At 41.6% G+C, this 17,728-nt stretch overlaps 1 long non-coding RNA gene across 1 annotated transcript; it reads right to left on the minus strand.

The window, feature by feature from the left end:
- Positions 1-62: 62 nt before the first annotated feature.
- On the minus strand, positions 63-325 carry LOC138190932 (uncharacterized). The gene is made up of 2 exons (XR_011177055.1): positions 287-325; positions 63-164 (listed from the first exon to the last, which is right to left on the minus strand). It is a non-coding gene; the product is annotated as an uncharacterized lncRNA (long non-coding RNA).
- Between the last annotated feature and the right edge of the window lie 17,403 nt (positions 326-17,728).

Consider the following 17,728-nt stretch of genomic DNA (forward strand, 5'->3'; position numbering starts at 1 on the left):
GAGGCTCCGACCGAGTCGACAAAACACTGCTTCAAAGAATGCTTATTTTTGACCAATGGAGCAAAAACGAGCAGGCGATGCCAACGGTTTCACATTCTCTATACTTTTTCACACTAGGAATCGTTGAGATCTCCGCAGGATCTCCGGGGATCATAACTAATTCTCTACAGATAGTAATGCAATTCAATGAAATAGGTTATTTTGCAGCACTCGTATTGCATCATTAATATCATCGCCATAAATTCCGAAACTTGGTTCTTTCACAAAATTTATGTAATTCACTTACCTTGAGGAATAATATCCATTTTGGTTGACTCGATTTTGATGCAAATTGAAAAAACTATAGCCTTTTTTATCCCGCGCTCGAAAGCGTGCACACACCACAGTCCCGCGCGAGTCTTGACAAAGGTCACTTTCGAGGGTTTACCACAGGCCATAGAATGAATATAAACATCTGTCCTTTTGGATTTCAAAGCTCTAATGCTATCTATTGACAAATATGTGAAGCTTTACCCCGGATGATAACTTTCGGTTTTGGGGGTTTTGGCCAGGAATTCGGGCTTTCGGACCACTGTGCGACGTATGATTGTGCGCCCGGAAAACGTTCAAGGACTGCAGCAGTGTTAGCCCTCAGAGCGAAAATAATATTTTCACCATACTTCGAATACATTCTTTGTGTTAATTGACCGGATGGCAACATCGCAATTAGATAGGTTGGGGATGTTCACCACAATTAGATAGGTCGGGAATGTTGATGACAACCCGTAAACTTTCACGCTAATAGTTTACTCTCAGGGCGAAAATAATATTTTCAACATACTTCGAATACATTCTTTTCTGCTAATCGACCGGGTGGCGACACCGCAATTAGATAGGCTGGGAATGTTGATGGTGATCCGTGAACTTTGACGCTAATAGTTTACCTCTAGGCTTATTTTCCACTCGATGGGGTATATAAAACGTGGGCCTATTCCGATGATGACGCTGGTCTCATCGTCTCTTCGCGTCGTGAACTGCACTTACTAGTGAAAAACAAGAAACCGATTGAAACGCGATGGATCTAACAAAAGTTAACCACGTCGGCCGTCTGGAGAATCCGCCAACCAAGAAGATGTCGGAACTTGAAATTGGAGCGGCGTACAACATCATGGGCTTACGGCTGGTCAAAACGAAATTTGGGGTATGTGTTCTGGCGACGATCGATGAAGATTACAACGTCTTCTTACCACCGAGAATCGCAAGGGTCCTGCAAGAAGATTCAAATCAGCTGGTTGAAATGTGCAACATGGCTGGGCAAAATCGCCTGCAAATGAAATATCTTGGTGGGGAATTCAACAAGCTCGAATTTTCATACAGTTATGTGCCATAAATAAACTATGCGATCCCCAACCACCACCTCTACAAAAATTCATCCGCGAGGGGATGAAAGCAGGCGTGCTGGAGATCGAACTTTCGCCAACCGGATACGAACGGGAGTTGTAACGAATCTCGGAAATATCAACCGGTACCAGCCTCTCGCTGCGGGGCTTTCGACATTCGTTGAGCTGCCCAAGGACATTCAGCGGAAGAGGGCGGTGGTGAACGTGAAAAACAAAGATGAAAGATGCCTTCTCTGGCCCATCACTGCAGCCCGCCACCCGGCCAACACCCCCACCGATAGAACTAGCCATTATCGCCGCTTTATCTCCGAGTTGGACTGTACAGGTATCAAATTCCCTGCCACTCTACATGATGTGAAAAAGCTTGAGATTCCATATTGATACCTGGACAGACCGACACCCTACCTTGGGGGTTTGTCCCAGCCCCCTGATAGCTATAGGATAAAACTGTACACGTTTAATTATTGTGAATATTTACGCTTGACGCCTCGGGCGATCCGCCATCATGCGGAAACGATTTAGACTAGATTTGAAAATCTGAATTCATATACTTAACATTTATTTATTTATTTATTTATTTATTTATTTATTTATTTATTTATTTATTTATTTATTTATTTATTTATTTATTTATTTATTTATTTATTTATTTATTCATTGATTTATTTATTTATTTATCATCAATATATTGAGAAATTATTCATTTTTGTTCGTTTACCACGTGAAAAGTTTTCAGAAAACGAAAAAAAGTTTTCAGAAAATGAAAAAAAGTTTTCCGAAAACTTTTTTCCCATTTGATTAACACGTAAAAAAAGTTTTCAGGAAATGAAAATAAGTTTTCTGAAAACGAAAAAAAGTTTTCTGAAAATGAAAATAAGTTTTCTGAAAATGAAAAAAAGTTTTCTGAAAATGAAAAAAATAAAATGTGTAATAATCGTATGGAAAAATTGCAGATTATTATTATTATTATTATTATTTTCATGGCATCGAGTACGGCATATGTGCATGCGAAGGAGATAAGTGTGGAAATATTTGTATATTCAAATCTTTTATTGTAATTCAGAAAATACATACAAATTATGTTACATGGCTGTTTTATTTATCCAGCTATTGTGCGAACTATCAAAACCCAACCACTTCACATAGACATAGGTATTTTACTTTGCCGAGCTCCTCCTCGTAGAAGCCCCCCGCGATGGGATGATCTTGATAATCGGTAAGTTTGTACGTCGGCGGATTGGTATCTTTCACCTCACTCACGGTGAATATTTCTGTCGTCCAATTGGGTGTATAGCCTTTTTCGAATACATTCTTGTACTTGCTGATTCGAACTCGATCGCCTACGCTGAATTTCCGCGCTTGATCACTTCGTTTGATTTGCCGAGGCTTGTACACGCTACGATACAGCTGTTTTTCATTCTCCGTGCTAACATCCTGTAAGTTTTATTCGAATCGTGCGATGTTTGGTGTTGTTGTAGAACTTCATTAAATCATCGAAAATATTAATCCACTTGTGAAATCCTAGGAGAGTAAACCACATCCATATTTTATTTTTTTCAATGTTCGACTAAAAACGTTCGCATATCGACGCCTTTATGTTGCTGAGTGTCAAATACATGTTGATATTGTGCTGCATCATGAGGGCTTTCAATTTGCTGTTGTGAAATTCTTTGCATTGATCAACGTATAGATGTGCAGGTATACGGCTCTGGGTTAGTACAGATTTCATAGCAGCAGCCGCATCTTTCCCCCCACCACGGATGAGGATGAAACAAAAATGTGACAACGGTGTTAAAGTGGGTGAGCGTGTCAAGGATGCGAAAACTGCAACGATAAATAACATCACGTTTAATGATTATAAGAACCGTCTGAGGGGCTTACCAAGAGTTGATCAACCCCACAGTGCTTAATACGTAGTAAAAAAACGCGAGGTTAGCTCCAATGTACTGAAAAATTGATCATGAGTTGACAAGACGGTAATATGCAACCGATACCTGGGCAAACAGGTACCAGAACTTGGAGGGTGTGCTGCAACCCCGCAATAAACTAGCCGTAGGCTGGAACTGAGGGCATAGAACTGTTGTAAATATATGCGTTTGACACCCATGGCGACAGTTCATGAAGCAGAGACGTTTCGCAAGCAATACGATATTGAGCAGATCGAAGTTTTAAAATTCGAATACCGTGTAAATTCATGTATTCATCAATTATTTATTTATTTATTATTAATATATTGAACAATTATTCATATTTATTCGTTTACCACGAGAAAAGTTTTCAGAAAATGAAAAAAAGTTTTCCGAACACTTTTTTCCCATTTGATTAACACGTAAAAAAAGTTTTCAGAAAATGAATAAAAGTTTTCGGAAAATGAAAAAAAGTTTCCAGAAAACGAAGAAAAATTTCAGAAAACGAAGAAAAATTTTAGAAAATGAAAAAAAGTTCATCAAAAAATAAAATGAGCATTAATCGTATCGAAAAATTATAGATTATCATTATTATTATTATCATCATCATTATTATCATCATTTGAAGGCCTTTGATCACGGCAGGCGATGGTGGAGGTGTTCCCCTGCTACCAGGGTCCGGCACTATCGACGTCGAGGCCGCCTGCAGCCCCTCTCTTCCGCAGTCTAGGAGGTCCGCGATCCCCGCCCCTCCCGAGGTTGTCGCAAGAGCTGTCGTTGCTCGCGTAGTAATGACCCCTGGATTTAGAGTTCGCATGATTGAGCTACGCATACGACGTCCTGGCGCGGAGCTTCAGGGGCGGCTGTGTCCTACGATTTCACAAGTGGACTAATATTTTGGCTGTGCCGCCCCGAAGCTGCACGCCAGGACGTCGTATGCGTACCTCAATCATGCGAACTCTGAATCCAGGGGTCATTACTACGCGAGCAACGACAGCTCTTGCGACGACCTTGGAAGGGGCGGGGATCGCGGACCTCCTAGACTGCGGAAGAGAGGGGCTGCAGGCGGCCTCGACGTCGATAGTGCCGGACCCTGGTAGCAGGGGAACACCTCCACCATCGCCTGCCGTGATCAAAGGCCTTCAAATGATGATAATAATGATGATGATAATAATAATAATGATAATCTATAATTTTTCGATACGATTAATGCTCATTTTATTTTTTGATGAACTTTTTTTCATTTTCTGAAATTTTTCTTCGTTTTCTGAAATTTTTCTTCGTTTTCTGGAAACTTTTTTTCATTTTCCGAAAACTTTTTTTCATTTTCTGAAAACTTTTCTTACGTGTTAATCAAATGGGAAAAAAGTGTTCGGAAAACTTTTTTTCATTTTCTGAAAACTTTTTTTCGTTTTCTGAAAACTTTTCACGTGGTAAACGAACAAAAATGAATAATTTCTCAATATATTGATGATAAATAAATAAATAAATAAATGAATAAATAAATAAATAAATAAATAAATAAATAAATAAATAAATAAATAAATAAATAAATAAATAAATGTTAAGTATATGAATTCAGATTTTCAAATCTAGTCTAAATCGTTTCCGCATGATGGCGGATCGCCCGAGGCGTCAAGCGTAAATATTCACAATAATTAAACGTGTACAGTTTTATCCTATAGCTATCAGGGGGCTGGGACAAACCCCCAAGGTAGGGTGTCGGTCTGTCCAGGTATCAATATGGAATCTCAAGCTTTTTCACATCATGTAGAGTGGCAGGGAATTTGATACCTGTACAGTCCAACTCGGAGATAAAGCGGCGATAATGGCTAGTTCTATCGGTGGGGGTGTTGGCCGGGTGGCGGGCTGCAGTGATGGGCCAGAGAAGGCATCTTTCATCTTTGTTTTTCACGTTCACCACCGCCCTCTTCCGCTGAATGTCCTTGGGCAGCTCAACGAATGTCGAAAGCCCCGCAGCGAGAGGCTGGTACCGGTTGATATTTCCGAGATTCGTTACAACTCCCGTTCGTATCCGGTTGGCGAAAGTTCGATCTCCAGCACGCCTGCTTTCATCCCCTCGCGGATGAATTTTTGTAGAGGTGGTGGTTGGGGATCGCATAGTTTATTTATGGCACATAACTGTATGAAAATTCGAGCTTGTTGAATTCCCCACCAAGATATTTCATTTGCAGGCGATTTTGCCCAGCCATGTTGCACATTTCAACCAGCTGATTTGAATCTTCTTGCAGGACCCTTGCGATTCTCGGTGGTAAGAAGACGTTGTAATCTTCATCGATCGTCGCCAGAACACATACCCCAAATTTCGTTTTGACCAGCCGTAAGCCCATGATGTTGTACGCCGCTCCAATTTCAAGTTCCGACATCTTCTTGGTTGGCGGATTCTCCAGACGGCCGACGTGGTTAACTTTTGTTAGATCCATCGCGTTTCAATCGGTTTCTTGTTTTTCACTAGTAAGTGCAGTTCACGACGCGAAGAGACGATGAGACCAGCGTCATCATCGGAATAGGCCCACGTTTTATATACCCCATCGAGTGGGAAATAAGCCTAGAGGTAAACTATTAGCGTCAAAGTTCACGGATCACCATCAACATTCCCAGCCTATCTAATTGCGGTGTCGCCACCCGGTCGATTAGCAGAAAAGAATGTATTCGAAGTATGTTGAAAATATTATTTTCGCCCTGAGAGTAAACTATTAGCGTGAAAGTTTACGGGTTGTCATCAACATTCCCGACCTATCTAATTGTGGTGAACATCCCCAACCTATCTAATTGCGATGTTGCCATCCGGTCAATTAACACAAAGAATGTATTCGAAGTATGGTGAAAATATTATTTTCGCTCTGAGGGCTAACACTGCTGCAGTCCTTGAACGTTTTCCGGGCGCACAATCATACGTCGCGGCGTCGGGACGTATCTTATTCCTCGCTGATCTGACGACGCTCGATCCAATTGGCTTCGCGTTCATCGTCATCTGGTTCGATGTCCGAAAAGATCGCGATCACCTCATTTCCCCCATTTTTGAAAATGCAAGATTAATGTTATGTCCTGAACATATACCCTGTGCTGTCTGCGCGGTTACGCACGAGCTCTCCGGACACATTCAACGAGTCGCCGAAGATCTTGGAGCGAAAACTCCGAAGTCGCATCGCTGAATCCTATAATTATTTCTTCGCCGGTAAACTGGTTATTACGTATCATGATGATTTTAGCGCTTTCGTCTCACAAGAATTATAGAAGGGTAATTTCACAGGGAAAAGTTGACGCGAGGGATTTTATCAAAAGTGAGAATCGTAACCGGACAAATTGTGGAAAACTATTGGAATTGTGTGCGTCTCTCTGAAATTCAAATTACACCGATTATGAGCAGGAGCACGATATTTACCCGTGAAGTGACAGTGGTCGTGGCACTTTTTCTCCTCAGGGGTAAACGGTTTTTCGCAAATGTGCCAATTCTTTGCGTGCATATGACAATCGTGTTGCACTTGGGTAAGGTAAGAATTTGGGGGAGTGATAGTCAAAGCAAACTATTAGCGCGAGTGAAAGTTTACGGATTGTCGTCAACATTCCCCGACCTATCTAATTGTAGTGAACATTCCTGGCCTATCTAATTGCGATGTCGCCAACCGGTCGATTAACACACAAGAATGTATTCGAAGTACGTGGAAAATATTATTTTTCGCCCGAGGCAAACTATTAGCGCGAAAGTTTACGGGTAACGGCGAAAAATCAAAATGGCTATTCGTCCGACCAAGAAATAAATCACATTATCAAACTGTCTGACGATAAAAATCAAAATGGCCGCCCATCCGACTGAGCAAAAATCAAAATGGCCACCGTCAGACGGTAAAATCGGTCGATTATACTGGTGACGTCATAGCGAAAATCATATTATCAAACTGTCGGACGATGAAAAATCAAAATGGCTGCTCATCCGACTGAGCAAAATTCAAAATGGCCGCTGTCTGAATGGCTGCTCGTCAGACGGCAAAATCGGTAGATTATGCTGATGACGTCATAGCGAAAATCATATTATCAAACTGTCGGACGATGAAAAATCAAAATGGCTGCTCATCCGGCTAAGCAAAAATCAAAATGGCTGCTCATCCGGCTAAGCAAAAATCAAAATGGCTACTCACCCGGCTAAATCAAAATGGCTGCTCATCCGGCTAAGCAAAAATCAAAATGGCCGCTGTGTGAATGGCCGCTCGTCTGACTAAGCAAAAATCAAAATGGCCGCCATCAAAAAATCAAAAATGGCCGCCGTCAGAATGGCCGCCATCAAAAAATCAAAATTGCCGCCATCAAAAAAATCAAAATGGCCGCCGTCAAAATGCCCGCTGTCGAAATGACCGCCATTTTCAAAATGGCCGCCGTGGGCACGTCAGCCGGTTACGTCACATCCGGAAGAACCAAAATGGCTGCTCATCCGGCTGAATCAAAATGGCGACTGCTGACGTCATTGGGAAAGGCTTGCTATAGTGGGGGTAACATACCGGCTGCCCGGGAGGGTGGAGGGGGGGAGCCGGCACGCCGCTATGTTTTGATCAAGAACTGTCATATCTATACTACTGTTTAACCCATTGGTTCTCCGCGACCTCGTTTTCCTGAAAATTTTCGTTACTATCAGTAAATTCTTGTTGACAACAGCTTCGCGACCGTGATTCAAAAAGAACGGGGAGATTCGGGTGCCTGCATGGGGCACAGTATTGTATGCTAGTTGAAATCTCGATACGTACTGATCCCACTCGTTTTTCTTATTTTCTCTTATGAAGGCCGTGACCATTGGTTTCATAGTCCGATTAATCGCTTGACAGGATTCGATTGGGGATGGTTCAGGGCAGTCGTTAATTGTCTTACGTCTCTCGCCTGTAAGAAACTCGATACGACGTTATTGCGACATTCTGTACCGTTGTCTGAAATTAAAGTGTGAAGTGTGCCCCCCACTGATCGAATACGATGTCGAGTAATTTTACGATAGATTTTTCCCGTTTTATCTCGCGTCGGATACAATTCGATATATTTAGTATTTAAGTCTTGAACTACTACGATGTAGGAGTTTCCTTTCTTCGACCGAGTCATGTCAGCTGCGTCAATTGCAATTTGAGACCACGGGGTTTGGAGCGGACTTGTCGTTAAATGACCATGCTTGGGGGTCTGGTCGTGTTTCACCCTGACGCATATATCGCATTAATCTACAAATGATTTAACGTCCACGGTCATTCCGGGCCAATACCAATTTTGCCTGATTCGATCTAGGATTTTATTTCAGCCTAAATGTCCCACTTGAGGCGACTCGTGATTATCGCGGAGAATTTCTTTGATTTCATCCGGTTTGATTACTATTTTCCAAGGGTGTTCGTCGTCGATCAGAGCCTTGGCGTAATCCCGTCGATAATATTTGAGCTCATTGTTTTCGATTTTCCATTCCGGAAACCTATCGGGATATTTTGTGACAGATTTTTTTTAGTTTCATACCAATCGTTGTGGCAAATCGAATTTAATTTGATACAGTTTTTAATCGTTTCCTCGACTACGTCTTCCCAGCCTAAGGGGTCTACATCGATATCGGACATACGCGATAGGGCGTCAGGCGCCTCGTTTAATGTTCGCCGTTTGTGTTTGATAGTTGAATTGTGTTAGAGTAAATAAATTGCCCAACGGGCTAATCGACCGACTGGGTTTTTTAGGTTATAAAGCCATTTTAACGCATGATGATCGGTTACGACTTTAAACTTCATACCCTCTAAATAGCACCTCAGTTTTTCCACGGCCCGAAGACAGCTAAGCATACCTTTTCCGTCGTGGTGTGATAAAGTTTAGTACCCCTTAGAGGTCGGCTCAACGCCGAAATTAATATTTCTTCATCCGAGTCCGGATCCTTTTGAGCCAGTATCGCGCCTAACCCGAAGTCGCTAGAATCCGTATATAACATAAACGGCTCCCTCGGTATCGGCGTATACAGCCTGGGGACTTCGATCAACGCTTTCTTAACCTCATCGCATGATTTTTGTTCGATTTCGGTCCAATTCCACGGTGTTTTCGGACTTGTGAGTTTATTCAATGGGCCCTGGATTTTTGCTATGTTTTTTAAATGTCGATGGTACCAATTTACGAGTCCAGTGAATTGACGCAATTGGGTGCGATCTTGCGGTACTGGGTAATCGATTATCGGCTGAATTTTTTCCGGATTAGATCTCATTCCGAATTCATCGATAATGTATCAGAGATATTTTACCTCGCGACACGCGAAACTACTCTTTTCTCTATGTATTTTTAGTTTCACCTCGCGTAAGACCTCGAATAAAATGGACAACAACGTGAGATGTTCTTCTAATTTCTCGCTAACGACTATCCAATCATCCAAGTCAACAAAAATTTGATCGATCCAGTTATTTGAAAGCTTCCGCTCGATAATTATTTCTTTGATACGTTATTTGAGTTTATCCATTAATCGTCGAAAGGTTGATGGTGCTCCCGTTAATCCGTATGGCATCCGGAGCCATTTGAGCAAAACTGTACCCTCGACAACAAACGTAGGAATCGTTTTACTAGCCTCAGACATAGGTATCTGGTGAAATGCTTCACTCATGTCCAGTGTCGATATTAATTTTGCGTTACAAAGTTGTGACAATATTGACCCCATTTGTGGTAAAGGGTACGCAGGCTTTTTAGATTTTAGATTTACGACTCTATAGTCGATACAGAATCTGAGGCCTCCGTTAGCCCTGGGTGCTACTACTGGTCAACTAGCCCAATCGCTATTGCACCAAGCGACGTATTTCTTTTCGAGTAATCTATCAACTTCCTCATCGATAAATTTACGTATTACCTCGCTTCTACGGTACCGTTTTTGTCTGTGTGGGATAAGGTTATCCAATTCTATCTAGTGTTCTATTAAATTTGTGACGCCTATGGATTCCTTATAGAAGTTTGCAAATTCCGAATCAAGTTCTTTAGGGCTTCTGTTTCGTTCGTGGTTAACACTGTTAATTCTGTTCGCGAGAGGCATCGACGTGATAAGGGAAAAGAAAACTCGCTTTCCGTTAACTTCCACGTATTATTTTCTGGGTCGATTTTTACTTTGCAACTCAGATAGAAATCCATGCCCAGAATTATATCGTTAGATGCACCTCGCAGAATACTAAACCACTGGGGGCCATATACGTCACCTATATCGATCATAAAACACGTTCCTCCCTCGCTTTTCACTATCGAACTGTCGCCTAAGCAAGTGCCCGAAATTGACGTGGAATCTGGTCATACTTTTTGCATTTTATATAATTCGACGTGATCGAAAGCCCTAGGGCTTATATAACTTCGCTCGCTGCCACATTCGATAATTCCACTTAATTTTGGCCACAGATTTCGACAGTTACAGGAACTTTAGTGACGTATACCGATTCTTTTGTCCCTTTCTCGTTTCTCAATATTCGTCTATGTATTAATCGATGCGACGATTGAGTTGGAAAATTCTCCGGTTTCCATTCTTCTAAACTGTCTACGTTATTATTGTCTACCGAATGTTGATTCGAAACCATGCTCAAATGAGTTATTCGTTCGGTAATTTGATCTACCGATTGTCGACTCGACACGGTGCTTAGATGAATTATTTTTCCATTATGATCTTCGTCCAACGTTATTGCGTTTTCATCTTCCGACAATTCGCATTCCTTGCCCGAATCATTCTCGATATCTACGGTTACGTAATTTTTATCCGTGTGAGATGCCCCGATGAAATTTAATGGGTTCAATTCGGGTTTTTCCGGTGGATATTTTAACGTTTTAGTTTCATTGATCTTTAATATGTTTGCAGTTTCTGAGTTGTTTTTCTTTGAGGGTTGACTAACTTCTTTTCTTTCTCCCTTGCCCTTGGGTTCAATAACTGGAGACGGCGTTACTGTAAGTCTTGCTCGTTTCCCGGATGCGTGGGGCAATTTTTATTTACACGTCCCGTCTTCTGACAAATGCAGCATACCTCCTGTCGATTAGCTCTATAGAAGCGTGAGATATGCCCTATATTTCCACAGTTATAACAGAATGCCTTAGAAAAATCTCTTAGATTATTGGGACGTTTTCTATTCGCGTCGTCTTTTGGCTGGGACCTAAGGTCTGCAGATGTGTTTTTGTTTTCAAATCGCGATAAATTTTGTTCTAGGCATTGACGGACTAGAAGTTTAGCATTATTTACGGTCGGTGGTCTCGCGTTTTGAATTTTGGAATTTATCGCGTCTAAGTCCGTTTGCGTGTTCGCGTCGAGTTCGTCAAATTTTTCTTCCTCGTACTCGTCTCTGTCTCCGTTTTCTATTTCATTCTCGATACAATTCCAATCGACTTGATTTTTCACGAATTTGCCGCGTTTCCACTCGTTAAACTGTTTGAAAACATCGCCTCTGACGTTGGCAAAGTGGAGAAATTCTTCGTAGTTATTTATTCTCAACCCAAGAATTTCGAACATGATTCGCGGATTAAATTTCTTCACGATTTGAATAGCTTGTTTTTGGAATGGTGGCGGATTCATCATTCGTTCAAAAAGAAAACGAGCCCGGTAGGTAAATTCCGCGAGAGTTTCGTTCTTCTCAACTTTCCATTCGCCTACCTCGGTATAGAGGTCCATATCGTCCTTTTTGACGACCCAATTTTGTCGAAACGCACTCGCGAAATCTCTCCACGATTGCTATCTCGATTTTTTTATTGAATACCACGTTCGATGTGGTCCTTCGAAGATCGCGGATAAACAGTATGTCTCTTGTGTCGAGTCTTTCCTATAATATTAGCAAAAACTGATCGGGATCTCTCTCAGTTTTTGAGAAATTCAATTTCCAGTCGCTGACTAATTTCGTCACATGCATACCGGTTTTCAAATCCCACGGTTGATTTAATTGTCGATTAAATTCCCTATCCCTTCCACCGTACGCGTGAGGGACCTGTTTTATCGGATTCAATTAATATTCTTACCACGAAAGACTACCTTGTCTTGTTACTGGCTCCGGCTGTGCCTCGAAAAAAGACAAAGATGTTGTTTGTGATCACTGTTCGCTTATTGTTGCCGTGTCTTGTCGGCTTAATCGCAGCAGCTATTGTGAATTAGCTGGCATTAATACTCGATTCTGATTCTGAATATTCAGGTTCACAGTTTCGGTTCGAAAATTAATATTATCGTTAACTCGACTCGGGTTTTGATTATTCCCCGTTAATCTCAGATACTCTTCGTTAAACACGAATTTCTCACTAACTCTAATTTGACCGTTTGATGCCCCATATGCAATCTCGATTTGATGTAAACCTTGCAAATTATCTTCCGGGTTATTTACAAAATTAGTCAAATTGCTCGACCACAATTCTCTATCAATTGACGTGTCACGAAAACTCGTTGGTCCATTGGTTCGGAGTCCAGACGTTCCTCCCCGATTTCCCCCCAACTGAGCAAATGCACTCGCGTGTGACAATTGTCCTACTCTCAACTGTATCTCAACCCCCTCTACTGGGTAGTTTTGACTTGTCGCTGCCCTTTGCGAACTAAACTCGGGAAATGGAACTCCGCCCGACCTCGTTCTTTAATTATTTTCACGATTTTCCCCATTCCCCAGGGTTTCCAACGGATTTGCTCTATCCGCGTTTCTCAATGGTTGGTTATTCCCGTCCAACACATTTTAATTTTGACTTTGGCCGGTTATTACTTGCAAAATAGTTTCCATTCTTTGCTGCATCTCATTCAATCCTGATTAAAAATTTGCAATTTCTGTTTCAAATGATTCTATTCTTTAAAATATGTAAATTTGAACAACTGGTGAATTTGAAAAATTAACGACGGAGCCAGGAATCGAACCTGGTATCTAGCGATGCTTTACCGGAGACTTACTCCACTAGACCACCTAGCCGCCCTGACTCTGTTGTCATTAATTTCTCTCATAACCAGTGAGTTCAAATTTGTTTTCTCATTTATTAGACGGCATTGCCGTCTTACGGGCTTCTCATCGGAAGCAAAGGATTGAAAGGGTAAACATAACATCTACACACTACAGTCTCCTTACATCGCGCATGCAGAGAAGAAATTCTTACTCATACAAATCGGGCACATGAAAACAAATTTGAACTCACTGGTTATGAGAGAAATTAATGACAACAGAGTCAGGGCGGCTAGGTGGTCTAGTGGAGTAAGTCTCCGGTAAAGCATCGCTAGATACCAGGTTCGATTCCTGGCTCCGTCGTTAATTTTTCAAATTCACCAGTTGTTCAAATTTACATATTTTTAACAAAATTCTCTCGTAGATTAATGATTTGCACACCCGCATCTCATTTATTAGACGGCATTGCCGTCTTACGGGATTCTATTCTTGTTTCAATATTATTTTCATTATTTGCGTCAACTTCTTCGCGCATTGTATTATTTAAATTACTCCCTGGGCTACTTGGAGGCAGCCTGGGGGTTGTTGAGGTGAGTCCTCCTCTGCCCCTTCCTGCGGGTGTTGGCGGTCGCGGATTGATTACTGTATCCCCTACTACATTTGCACACGCACCTCCTGATATCGGCATATCTCTTGAATTTTGCATTATTTGTCGCGTGTTACTTCTCAGTTGGTGAGTCGGAGAGAAAAACATTGGGTTATTCATTCAATGAATCGACTCCCCAAACAATTATACATGTTTTCGGAATTTTATACAATGAATAAATATATAATTTACATAGATCGACAACAGACGGACAATCTTACGGTAAGTGAATAAATTATTTACGTGAATTGACAATAGATGGACAATACTGCGATATTTTGGTGATTCAGTGCCGCAAAGTTATTCTCAAATTAATAAATCACGATATATGAATCGACAACAGACGGACGATTTCGTATACGTGAAATTCCACACAAATATCACTTAACACATCTCATATTTTAGTCGAACGGTTCCCCGAGAATATTTTTGTCCCTTCAATCTGTCGAACTGGTCGATAATTTATATTTATTTGGAGAAATCTCCTTCCCACGTTTATATTTTATTAATATACATAGATAAGAAATACAGTCAGAAGGAAAGCGAGAGATCAAAAGTAGCAGCATAGAATCCCTTAGCTCGGTCTTTGTAGTGAAATGTAAACAACTCGACCTTCGCACTAGGTGTGAACACTCGACTGTTCGCTGGCGTATACTCTCCGGTTACGAGTGACACTTTCTGTCTTTCTAACGTACAGAAAATTTTTCAGTATAATTCAATCGATTTGTTACGTCCAGCATACCACTTCTCTCTATTTTTCCTACTCGCTAACTCTCCCACAGTTTTAACATATCTCACGGTCTCTGCCCACTCCTCTTATCTCTGCGTAGTCTCACGCTATTCACTATCGCACTTACTCATCAAATTCCATTCCCTATTTCTAGCATTGTCACACCTTTTCTGTACCCGTACGTTTCAAGTCTCGAGCGAAACTCCTATTCTAACTCTCGACAACTCCACATCTAGACTTCTTATATATCTTTCGCACCACACAATTCATTTCTACCGGTATCTCAAGTTCCACGCAATAAACATATAATCGATATATGAAACATACTCAAGTTTATTCAATCCTCATTCTGATTTCCGGTTGACTTGAAACGTAAAAGCGAAGCCACCCAGGTTACTCCTTCCGCTCAGAAGTAAACTCTACTCATGGACGAAACATTCGTGGCAGCGGTGGCCTTCGCTTTGCGGAAATCCAGTGATACAATTTTACGTGTGTACTACGCATAAAGTGCCATCTGATAGACCGGTTCCGAAGTGTGCAAGCTCAGTGATGTTGATACGAAAGTGATAACACTGTGTGATAGTTTTGAAGACGCTCTGAAAGCCATATTCTACGTTTAACGAAACCAACGATCTCTGATTCACACGAACATCACGAACAAATCCGTATCTCCAAATCGATATTGCTGAAAAACCATCTCCTGCTGCTACTACTACGACATCTTCATTCTTCACGACTTCTAGTACAATACAACGCACACCGACGTCATCATCGCCTACAGACACGAAATCGCTAGACCGACATCCTCACGGAAGAATGCAACATTTTCTTCCATTCCTTCTCTTCATCTTCACTTTGTAAGTCGCCAAATCCTGGATTGAAATTTACAACATGGCCACGGAAAACACTTTTCCGCACCTGCCTCTTAAAGATGCACTGGCTTGATTCCCACATTCAATGGCACTGTTATGCCCGTATCCGAATTCATAACTAAAGTAGAATGCGCAAAACAAGCTGTCTTAGCCAGAGAACTGATTCTATTCTCCACACTCATTCGCACGAAAATCGAAGGCGACGTGAGTGAATATGTAGAGTCAGATAATCCGGATTCTCTTCGAGATTTGCTAGACTGCCTAAAACAGGCCTACGCATTTAAACGACACCTCCCAGATATCCAGCTAGACCTCGCACAATCGGCACAGAGGCGAAACGAGAGTGTTCTAGATTACGGTGCTAGAATAAAACATCTATTAAGACAAGCGTGCGAATCAATACATGTATCAGAATCTATTAGTGATGCTCAGGTGCTAAAGAAAAATATCAAAGAGACCGCAAGACTAAGATTTATGAAAGGGTTAGTAGACGAATTAGAAATGGGAGTAGCTCATGAGAATCCACAAACCCTACAAATGGCTATAGACACGGCCACCAAGACTGAAAAACTATTATCAGATAGACTTAAACTAGCCTCATACCGTGATACTAACTACGAAACACAAAACCATATGAAATGTAGTATATGTAAATTAACCGATCACATCGATAAATATTGTCCTGAACAACCTTCTGTATTAGTAGTGTGTAGATACTGCAAGAAGGCAGGTCATAGTATAAAAAAGTGTGCAGAACGAGGCAGCGCAACAACACAACTTGCACGGAGTGTGGCCGCAAAGGCCACTCAAACGATGAGTGCCTTTCAAATCGGTCCCAATATCCCCAGAATCCGAAAATCTACCAAGATTTAAGAGTTTTCCAAAATTACACTAATCGTTAACAACAGAACAATCCCAACACCCAATATCGAGCAAGAGACCCGACAAACCAACCTTTAGACCAGACGCGAAATGACAGTCAACGCTCACAACAGTATAACACACCAAATCCTTCATAATCGAACTTCAGGGTTAATTACGTAACACAAGACTACTTGAACATGAATTGTGATGCAGGCGTCCACCCGGAAGTTCCATGCGAAGCAGAACAACATCGCAAATATTCAGGCAACGCGAGCCATTTGAACGAGTTCAGGGACGGCCGCGGGGACGCATCGACCGCCCGCAAACCGGAGCAGCGTCCAAACCAAACGTCAGCTCCGTACAAATAGAATCTGGCCCTCCACAGATTCGAACAAAATGCCCGCAGTCTTTGAATGGGTACGTGACATTATTAATAGATACTGGCGCTGATATTAATTTATTAAAAATCGATAAAATCGACCCAAGAGTCCACGTCACAAGGACAGGCATTAGGCAAATTTCAGGGATAACGGAAGAATCCATCAGAACAATAGGAAGTCTCTACATCGAGTTAGTTAGTACAAGCCACTAATTCCATCTTGTCGATAACTCCTTCCCTATCATAAAAGACGGTGTACTGAGTTCAGACTTTTAACGTTCGGAAAAGGTGACTATCTGCTTCAAAAACAACTACCTTATCTCTCACGAAACCAGCGTTATTCCCTTCAACAGGCATAGAACCAACACAAAAACACCACCGCGTATCCTCGTAACATCTGTCACACAAACACCGAAGGTTCGAATAACCACCGGTGAACTCACACGACAATCCATCACATTTATAGTTCACACCGGTGCTGATGTAAACATAATTGAACTCGGAGCAATACATCCGCATGGTCCGTGTAAATTACTCGAAGGTCAAATCCACGTTACCAGTGCTATACATGAGCCAATAAAAGTATTAGGAACAACTAGCATCCGAATCGGTGACAACCTTCATATATTCCATATGGTCGACGATCTGTTTCCGATACAAGAAGACGGAATCTTAGGATCGATATTTTTACGGAACGAAAATGCAACGATATCTTTCGATACAAAAAAAATAATACCGAATAATACTAGCAAACCATTCAAACTCCTAAACGAAGACTACATATTGATACCACCACGAACGGCTCAGGTGATTGCACTAAAAATTTCGAATCCCTCGGTAAAAACGGGATTCATAGAACAGTTGGAAGTAGGCGCTAACATATTCCTGGGACAGGCCCTGGTTACCAACCAACAAGGGTTTGCTTACGTTTATGCAATAAATTCCAACGAATCAGCTGTCGAAATAAGAAGACTAGTCGTAACACAAGAAGTAATCGATGAACTCGCGAGCACCGCCACGCTCAGTGCAAAAACACACCTAACGCATACAAGTACTGCAAGCAGCGGACAGGTCTTACTAGC

Source organism: Neodiprion pinetum, chromosome 1 (genome assembly GCF_021155775.2).
Source record: "Neodiprion pinetum isolate iyNeoPine1 chromosome 1, iyNeoPine1.2, whole genome shotgun sequence".
NCBI classification, from domain to species: Eukaryota; Metazoa; Arthropoda; class Insecta; order Hymenoptera; family Diprionidae; genus Neodiprion; species Neodiprion pinetum.